Genomic DNA, 12,928 nt, shown 5'->3' with positions numbered 1-12,928 from the left:
TCAAATTTCTCCAAATATACATTATATTCTGTACATAAAATATCAAATTTCATCAACTATATCATATACTGTACATAAAATATGAAATTACGCCAAATATATATTGTATACTCTACATAAAAAATTAAAGTCCACCAAATATATATTATGTACTGTACATAAAACATGAAAGTACACCAAATATATATTAAATACTGTACATAAAATATCAAATTTCACCAAATATATATTATATACTCTACATAAAATATCAAAGTCCACCAAATATATTTTATCTACTGTACATAAAATATCAAATTTCAGCAAATATATATTATATACCGTACATAAAATATCAAATTTCACGAAATATATACTATATACTGTTCGTAAAATATCAAATTTCATCACATATATTATATACTGTACATAAAATATGAAAGTACATCAAATATATATTACATACTGTACATAAAATATGAAACTACACCAAATGTATATTATATACTGTACATAAAATATGAAAGTACACCAAATATATATTATACACTGTATATAATATATCAAATTTCACAAAATATATATTATATACTGTGCATAAAATATCAAATTTCACTAAATATATATTATATTCAGTACATAAAATATCAAATTTCATCAAATATATTATATACTGTACATAGAATATGAAATTACACCAAATATATATTAAATACTGTACATAAAATATGAAAGTACACCAAATATATATTATATACTGTACATAAAATATCAAATTTCACCAAATATATATTATATACTCTACATAAAATATCAATGTCCACCAAATATATATTATCTACTGTACATAAAATATCAAATTTCACCAAATATATATTATATACTGTACATAAAATATCAAATTTCTCCATATATATATTATATACTGTACATAAAATATCAAATTTCATCAAATGTATTATATACTGTACATAAAATATGAAATTACACCAAACATATATTATATACTGTACATAAAATATGAAAGTACACCAAATATATATTATATACTGTACGTAAAATATGAAATTTCACCAAATATATATTATATACTCTACATAAAATATCAATGTCCACCAAATATATATTATCTACTGTACATAAAATATCAAATTTCACCAAATATATATTATATACTGTACATAAAATATCAAATTTCTCTAAATATATATTATATTCTGTACATAAAATCTCAAATTTCATCAAATATATAATATGCTGTACATAAAATATGAAATTACACCAAATATATATTATACACTGTACATAAAATATGAAAGTATACCGAATATATATGATATACTGTACATAAAATATGAAAGTACACCAAATATATATTATATGCTGTACATAAAATAGCAAATTTCACCAAATATATATTATATACTCTACATAAAATATCAAAGTCCACCAAATATATATTTTCTACTGTACATAAAATATCAAATTTCAAAAAATATATATTATATACTGTACATAAAATATCAAATTTCAGCAAATATATATTATATACTGTACATAAAATATCAAATTTCATCAAATATATTATATACTGTACATAAAATATGAAAGTACATCAAATATATATTATACACTGTATATAATATATCAAATTTCAAAAAATATATATTATATACTGTACATAAAATATCAAATTTTACCAAATGTATATTATACACTGTACATAAAATATCAAATTTCATCAAATATATTATATACTGTACATAAAATATGAAATTGCACCAGTTACATATTGTATACTGTACATAAAAAATGAAAGTACACCAAATATATATTATATACTGTACATAAAACATGAAAGTACACCAAATATATATTAAATACTGTACATAAAATATCAAATTTCACCAAATATATATTATATACTCTACATAAAATATCAAAGTCCACCAAATATATTTTATCTACTGTACATAAAATATCAAATTTCACCAAATATATATTATATACTCTACATAAAATATCAATGTCCACCAAATATATATTATCTACTGTACATAAAATATCAAATTTCACCAAATATATATTATATACTGTACATAAAATATCAAATTTCTCCATATATATATTATATACTGTCCATAAAATATCAAATTTCATCAAATGTATTATATACTGTACATAAAATATGAAATTACACCAAATATATTATATAATGTACATAAAATATGAAAGTACACCAAATATATATTATATATTGTACATAAAATATCAAATTTCACCAAATATATATTATACACTCTACATAAAATATCAATGTCCACCAAATATATATCTACTGTACATAATATATCAAATTTCACCATATATATTTTATATACTGTACATAAAATATCAAATTTCACCAAATATATATTATATACTCTACATAAAATGTCAATGTAAACCAAATATATATTATCTACTGTACATAAAATATCAAATTTCACCAGATATATATTATATACTGTACATAAAATATCAAATTTCTCCAAATATACATAATATTCTGTACATAAAATATCAAATTTCATCAACTATATCATATACTGTACATAAAATATGAAATTACGCCAAATATATATTGTATACTCTACATAAAAAATTAAAGTCCACCAAATATATATTATGTACTGTACATAAAACATGAAAGTACACCAAATATATATTAAATACTGTACATAAAATATCAAATTTCACCAAATATATATTATATACTCTACATAAAATATCAAAGTCCACCAAATATATTTTATCTACTGTACATAAAATATCAAATTTCACCAAATATATATTATATACCGTACATAAAATATCAAATTTCACGAAATATATACTATATACTGTTCGTAAAATATCAAATTTCATCACATATATTATATACTGTACATAAAATATGAAAGTACATCAAATATATATTACATACTGTACATAAAATATGAAACTACACCAAATGTATATTATATACTGTACATAAAATATGAAAGTACACCAAATATATATTATACACTGTATATAATATATCAAATTTCACAAAATATATATTATATACTGTGCATAAAATATCAAATTTCACTAAATATATATTATATTCGGTACATAAAATATCAAATTTCATCAAATATATTATATACTGTACATAGAATATGAAATTACACCAAATATATATTAAATACTGTACATAAAATATGAAAGTACACCAAATATATATTATATACTGTACATAAAATATCAAATTTCACCAAATATATATTATATACTCTACATAAAATATCAATGTCCACCAAATATATATTATCTACTGTACATAAAATATCAAATTTCACCAAATATATATTATATACTGTACATAAAATATCAAATTTCTCCATATATATATTATATACTGTACATAAAATATCAAATTTCATCAAATGTATTATATACTGTACATAAAATATGAAATTACACCAAACATATATTATATACTGTACATAAAATATGAAAGTACACCAAATATATATTATATACTGTACGTAAAATATGAAATTTCACCAAATATATATTATATACTCTACATAAAATATCAATGTCCACCAAATATATATTATCTACTGTACATAAAATATCAAATTTCACCAAATATATATTATATACTGTACATAAAATATCAAATTTATCTAAATATATATTATATTCTGTACATAAAATCTCAAATTTCATCAAATATATAATATGCTGTACATAAAATATGAAATTACACCAAATATATATTATACACTGTACATAAAATATGAAAGTATACCGAATATATATGATATACTGTACATAAAATATGAAAGTACACCAAATATATATTATATGCTGTACATAAAATAGCAAATTTCACCAAATATATATTATATACTCTACATAAAATATCAAAGTCCACCAAATATATATTTTCTACTGTACATAAAATATCAAATTTCAAAAAATATATATTATATACTGTACATAAAATATCAAATTTCAGCAAATATATATTATATACTGTACATAAAATATCAAATTTCATCAAATATATTATATACTGTACATAAAATATGAAAGTACATCAAATATATATTATACACTGTATATAATATATCAAATTTCAAAAAATATATATTATATACTGTACATAAAATATCAAATTTTACCAAATGTATATTATACACTGTACATAAAATATCAAATTTCATCAAATATATTATATACTGTACATAAAATATGAAATTGCACCAATTACATATTGTATACTGTACATAAAAAATGAAAGTACACCAAATATATATTATATACTGTACATAAAACATGAAAGTACACCAAATATATATTAAATACTGTACATAAAATATCAAATTTCACCAAATATATATTATATACTCTACATAAAATATCAAAGTCCACCAAATATATTTTATCTACTGTACATAAAATATCAAATTTCACCAAATATATATTATATACTCTACATAAAATATCAATGTCCACCAAATATATATTATCTACTGTACATAAAATATCAAATTTCACCAAATATATATTATATACTGTACATAAAATATCAAATTTCTCCATATATATATTATATACTGTCCATAAAATATCAAATTTCATCAAATGTATTATATACTGTACATAAAATATGAAATTACACCAAATATATTATATAATGTACATAAAATATGAAAGTACACCAAATATATATTATATATTGTACATAAAATATCAAATTTCACCAAATATATATTATACACTCTACATAAAATATCAATGTCCACCAAATATATATCTACTGTACATAATATATCAAATTTCACCATATATATTTTATATACTGTACATAAAATATCAAATTTCACCAAATATATATTATATACTCTACATAAAATGTCAATGTAAACCAAATATATATTATCTACTGTACATAAAATATCAAATTTCACCAGATATATATTATATACTGTACATAAAATATCAAATTTCTCCAAATATACATTATATTCTGTACATAAAATATCAAATTTCATCAACTATATCATATACTGTACATAAAATATGAAATTACGCCAAATATATATTGTATACTCTACATAAAAAATTAAAGTCCACCAAATATATATTATGTACTGTACATAAAACATGAAAGTACACCAAATATATATTAAATACTGTACATAAAATATCAAATTTCACCAAATATATATTATATACTCTACATAAAATATCAAAGTCCACCAAATATATTTTATCTACTGTACATAAAATATCAAATTTCACCAAATATATATTATATACCGTACATAAAATATCAAATTTCACGAAATATATACTATATACTGTTCGTAAAATATCAAATTTCATCACATATATTATATACTGTACATAAAATATGAAAGTACATCAAATATATATTACATACTGTACATAAAATATGAAACTACACCAAATGTATATTATATACTGTACATAAAATATGAAAGTACACCAAATATATATTATACACTGTATATAATATATCAAATTTCACAAAATATATATTATATACTGTGCATAAAATATCAAATTTCACTAAATATATATTATATTCGGTACATAAAATATCAAATTTCATCAAATATATTATATACTGTACATAGAATATGAAATTACACCAAATATATATTAAATACTGTACATAAAATATGAAAGTACACCAAATATATATTATATACTGTACATAAAATATCAAATTTCACCAAATATATATTATATACTGTACATAAAATATCAATGTCCACCAAATATATATTATCTACTGTACATAAAATATCAAATTTCACCAAATATATATTATATACTGTACATAAAATATCAAATTTCTCCATATATATATTATATACTGTACATAAAATATCAAATTTCATCAAATGTATTATATACTGTACATAAAATATGAAATTACACCAAACATATATTATATACTGTACATAAAATATGAAAGTACACCAAATATATATTATATACTGTACGTAAAATATGAAATTTCACCAAATATATATTATATACTCTACATAAAATATCAATGTCCACCAAATATATATTATCTACTGTACATAAAATATCAAATTTCACCAAATATATATTATATACTGTACATAAAATATCAAATTTATCTAAATATATATTATATTCTGTACATAAAATCTCAAATTTCATCAAATATATAATATGCTGTACATAAAATATGAAATTACACCAAATATATATTATACACTGTACATAAAATATGAAAGTATACCGAATATATATGATATACTGTACATAAAATATGAAAGTACACCAAATATATATTATATGCTGTACATAAAATAGCAAATTTCACCAAATATATATTATATACTCTACATAAAATATCAAAGTCCACCAAATATATATTTTCTACTGTACATAAAATATCAAATTTCAAAAAATATATATTATATACTGTACATAAAATATCAAATTTCAGCAAATATATATTATATACTGTACATAAAATATCAAATTTCATCAAATATATTATATACTGTACATAAAATATGAAAGTACATCAAATATATATTATACACTGTATATAATATATCAAATTTCAAAAAATATATATTATATACTGTACATAAAATATCAAATTTTACCAAATGTATATTATACACTGTACATAAAATATCAAATTTCATCAAATATATTATATACTGTACATAAAATATGAAATTGCACCAATTACATATTGTATACTGTACATAAAAAATGAAAGTACACCAAATATATATTATATACTGTACATAAAACATGAAAGTACACCAAATATATATTAAATACTGTACATAAAATATCAAATTTCACCAAATATATATTATATACTCTACATAAAATATCAAAGTCCACCAAATATATTTTATCTACTGTACATAAAATATCAAATTTCACCAAATATATATTATATACTCTACATAAAATATCAATGTCCACCAAATATATATTATCTACTGTACATAAAATATCAAATTTCACCAAATATATATTATATACTGTACATAAAATATCAAATTTCTCCATATATATATTATATACTGTCCATAAAATATCAAATTTCATCAAATGTATTATATACTGTACATAAAATATGAAATTACACCAAATATATTATATAATGTACATAAAATATGAAAGTACACCAAATATATATTATATATTGTACATAAAATATCAAATTTCACCAAATATATATTATACACTCTACATAAAATATCAATGTCCACCAAATATATATCTACTGTACATAATATATCAAATTTCACCATATATATTTTATATACTGTACATAAAATATCAAATTTCACCAAATATATATTATATACTCTACATAAAATGTCAATGTAAACCAAATATATATTATCTACTGTACATAAAATATCAAATTTCACCAGATATATATTATATACTGTACATAAAATATCAAATTTCTCCAAATATACATTATATTCTGTACATAAAATATCAAATTTCATCAACTATATCATATACTGTACATAAAATATGAAATTACGCCAAATATATATTGTATACTCTACATAAAAAATTAAAGTCCACCAAATATATATTATGTACTGTACATAAAACATGAAAGTACACCAAATATATATTAAATACTGTACATAAAATATCAAATTTCACCAAATATATATTATATACTCTACATAAAATATCAAAGTCCACCAAATATATTTTATCTACTGTACATAAAATATCAAATTTCACCAAATATATATTATATACCGTACATAAAATATCAAATTTCACGAAATATATACTATATACTGTTCGTAAAATATCAAATTTCATCACATATATTATATACTGTACATAAAATATGAAAGTACATCAAATATATATTACATACTGTACATAAAATATGAAACTACACCAAATGTATATTATATACTGTACATAAAATATGAAAGTACACCAAATATATATTATACACTGTATATAATATATCAAATTTCACAAAATATATATTATATACTGTGCATAAAATATCAAATTTCACTAAATATATATTATATTCAGTACATAAAATATCAAATTTCATCAAATATATTATATACTGTACATAGAATATGAAATTACACCAAATATATATTAAATACTGTACATAAAATATGAAAGTACACCAAATATATATTATATACTGTACATAAAATATCAAATTTCACCAAATATATATTATATACTGTACATAAAATATCAATGTCCACCAAATATATATTATCTACTGTACATAAAATATCAAATTTCACCAAATATATATTATATACTGTACATAAAATATCAAATTTCTCCATATATATATTATATACTGTACATAAAATATCAAATTTCATCAAATGTATTATATACTGTACATAAAATATGAAATTACACCAAACATATATTATATACTGTACATAAAATATGAAAGTACACCAAATATATATTATATACTGTACGTAAAATATGAAATTTCACCAAATATATATTATATACTCTACATAAAATATCAATGTCCACCAAATATATATTATCTACTGTACATAAAATATCAAATTTCACCAAATATATATTATATACTGTAAATAAAATATCAAATTTCTCTAAATATATATTATATTCTGTACATAAAATCTCAAATTTCATCAAATATATAATATGCTGTACATAAAATATGAAATTACACCAAATATATATTATACACTGTACATAAAATATGAAAGTACACCGAATATATATGATATACTGTACATAAAATATGAAAGTACACCAAATATATATTATATGCTGTACATAAAATAGCAAATTTCACCAAATATATATTATATACTCTACATAAAATATCAAAGTCCACCAAATATATATTTTCTACTGTACATAAAATATCAAATTTCAAAAAATATATATTATATACTGTACATAAAATATCAAATTTCAGCAAATATATATTATATACTGTACATAAAATATCAAATTTCATCAAATATATTATATACTGTACATAAAATATGAAAGTACATCAAATATATATTATACACTGTATATAATATATCAAATTTCAAAAAATATATATTATATACTGTACATAAAATATCAAATTTTACCAAATGTATATTATACACTGTACATAAAATATCAAATTTCATCAAATATATTATATACTGTACATAAAATATGAAATTGCACCAATTACATATTGTATACTGTACATAAAAAATGAAAGTACACCAAATATATATTATATACTGTACATAAAACATGAAAGTACACCAAATATATATTAAATACTGTACATAAAATATCAAATTTCACCAAATATATATTATATACTCTACATAAAATATCAAAGTCCACCAAATATATTTTATCTACTGTACATAAAATATCAAATTTCACCAAATATATATTATATACCGTAAATAAAATATCAAATTTCACGAAATATATACTATATACTGTTCGTAAAATATCAAATTTCATCACATATATTATATAATGTACATAAAATATGAAAGTACATCAAATATATATTATATACTGTACATAAAATATGAAACTACACCAAATATATATTATATACTGTACATAAAATATGAAATTACACCAAATAAATATTCTATACTGTACATAAAATATCAAATTTCACCAAAGATATATTATATACTCTACATAAAATATCAATGTCCACCAAATATATATTATCTACTGTACATAAAATATCAAATTTCAGCAAATATATATTATATACTGTACATAAAATATCAAATTTCTCCAAATATATATTATATACTGTACATAAAATATCAAATTTCATCAAATATATTATATACTGTACATAAAATATGAAATTACACCAAATAAATATTCTATACTGTACATAAAATATGAAAGTACACCAAATATATATTATATACTGTACATAAAATATCAAACTTCACCAAATATATATTATATACTCTACATAAAATATCAATGTCCACCAAATATATATTATCTACTGTACATAAAATATCAAATTTCTCCAAATATGTATTATATACTGTACATAAAATATGAAATTACACCAAATATATATTATATACTGTACATAAAATATGAAAGTACACCAAATATATATTATATGCTGTACATAAAATAGCAAATTTCACCAAATATATATTATATACTCTACATAAAATGTCAAAGTCCACCAAATATATATTTTCTACTGTACATAAAATATCAAATTTCAAAAAATTTATATTATATACTGTACATAAAATATCAAATTTCACCTAATATATATTATATACTGTACATAAAATATCAAATTTCATCAAATATATTATATACTGTACATAAAATATGAAATTACACCAAATATATATTGTATACTGTACATAAAAAATTAAAGTACACCAAATATATATTATGTGCTGTACATAAAATATGAAAGTACACCAAATATATATTAAATACTGTACATGAAAAATCAAATTTCACCAAATATATATTATATACTCTACATAAAATATCAAAGTCCACCAAATATATATTATCTACTGTACATAAAATATCAAATTTCACCAAATATATATTATATACTGTACATAAAATATCAAATTTCTCTAAATATATATTATATACTGTTCATAAAATATGAAATTTCATCAAATATATAAAATACTGTACATAAAATATGAAATTACACCAAATATATATTATATACTGTACATAAAATATGAAAGTACACCACATATATATTATATACTGTACATAAAATATGAAAGTACACCAAATATATATTATATGCTGTACATAAAATAGCAAATTTCACCAAATATATATTATAACTCTACATAAAATATCAAAGTCCACCAAATATATATTTTTAACTGTACATAAAATATCAAATTTCAAAAAAAATATATTATATACTGTACATAAAACATGAAACTACACCAAATATATATTATATACTGTACATAAAATATGAAAGTACACCAAATATATATTATACACTGTATATAATATATCAAATTTCATAAAATATATATTATATACTGTGCATAAAATATCAAATTTCACTAAATATATATTATATTCAGTACATAAAATATCAAATTTCATCAAATATATTATATACTGTACATAGAATATGAAATTACACCAAATATATATTGTATACTGTACATAAAAAATTAAAGCACACCAAATATATATTATGTACTGTACATACAATATGAAAGTACACCAAATATATATTATATACTGTACATAAAATAGCAAATTTCACCAAGTATATATTATATACTCTACATAAAATACCAAAGTACACCAAATATATATTTTCTACTGTACATAAAATATCAAATTTCTCCAAATATATATTATATACTGTACATAAAATATGAAAGTACACCGAATATATATGATATACTGTACATAAAATATGAAAGTACACCAAATATATATTATATACTGTACATAAAATATGAAAGTACACCAAATATATATTATATACTGTACATAAAATTTCAAATTTCACCAAATACATATTATATACTCTACATAAAATATCAATGTCCACCAAAGATATATTATCTACTGTACATAAAATATCAAATTTCACCAAATATATATTATATACTGTACATAAAATATCAAATTTTGACAAATATATATTATATACCGTACATAAAATATCAAATTTCATAACATATCAAATTTCACCAAATATATATTATATACTGTTCATAAAATATCAAATTTCACCAAATATATACTCTACTGTACATAAAATATGAAAGTAAATATCAAAGTAAATCAAATATAAATTATATATTGTAAATACAATATCAAATTTCACCAAATATATATTATATACCGTACACAAAATATAAAATTTCACCAAATATATAATATATACTGTACATAAAATATCAAATTTCACGAAATATATATTATGTACTGTACATGAAATATCAAATTTCTCCAAACATATAATATACTGTACATAAAATATGAAAGTACAACAAATATATATTACGTACTCTACATAAAATATCAAATTTCACCTAATATGTACTATATACTCTATATAAAATACCAAACTTCAACAAATATATACCATATACTGTACATAAAATATCAAATTTCACCAAATAGGTACTATACACTGTACATAAAATATAAAACTACACCAAATATACATTATATAATGTACATAAAATATCAAAATGCAACAAATACGTACTATGTACTGTACATAAAATAACAAATTTCACCAAATATATATGATATACTGTATATTTAATATGAAACTTCACCAAATATATAATACACTGTACATAAAATATCAAACTTCACCAAATATATATTATATACGGTACATAAAATATCAAATTTCACCAAATATATATTATATACTGTACATAAAATATCAAATTTCACCAAATATATACTAAACTATACATAAAATGTGAAAGTAAGTATCAAAGTAAATCACATGTATATTATATATTGTACTTAAAATATCAAATTTCACCAAATATATACTATATTGTACATAAAATATCAAATTTCACGAAATATATATTATGTACTGTACATAAAATAATAAATTTCGCCAAATATATATTATATACCGTACATAAAATATCAAATTTCACCTAATAAATATTATATACTGTGCATAAAATATTAAATTTATGCAAATATATAATATACTGTACATAAAATATGAAAGTACACCAAATATATATTATATACTCTACATAAAATATCAAATTTCAACAAATATATGCTATATACTGTATATAAAATATCAAACTTCACCAAATATATATCATATACTGTACATAAAATATCAAATGTC

This window comes from Gorilla gorilla, chromosome 16, assembly GCF_029281585.2.
Source record: "Gorilla gorilla gorilla isolate KB3781 chromosome 16, NHGRI_mGorGor1-v2.1_pri, whole genome shotgun sequence".
NCBI lineage: Eukaryota > Metazoa > Chordata > Mammalia > Primates > Hominidae > Gorilla > Gorilla gorilla.
The sequence above is the reverse complement of the archived record's forward strand: the minus strand, read 5'-3'. Positions refer to the sequence as shown.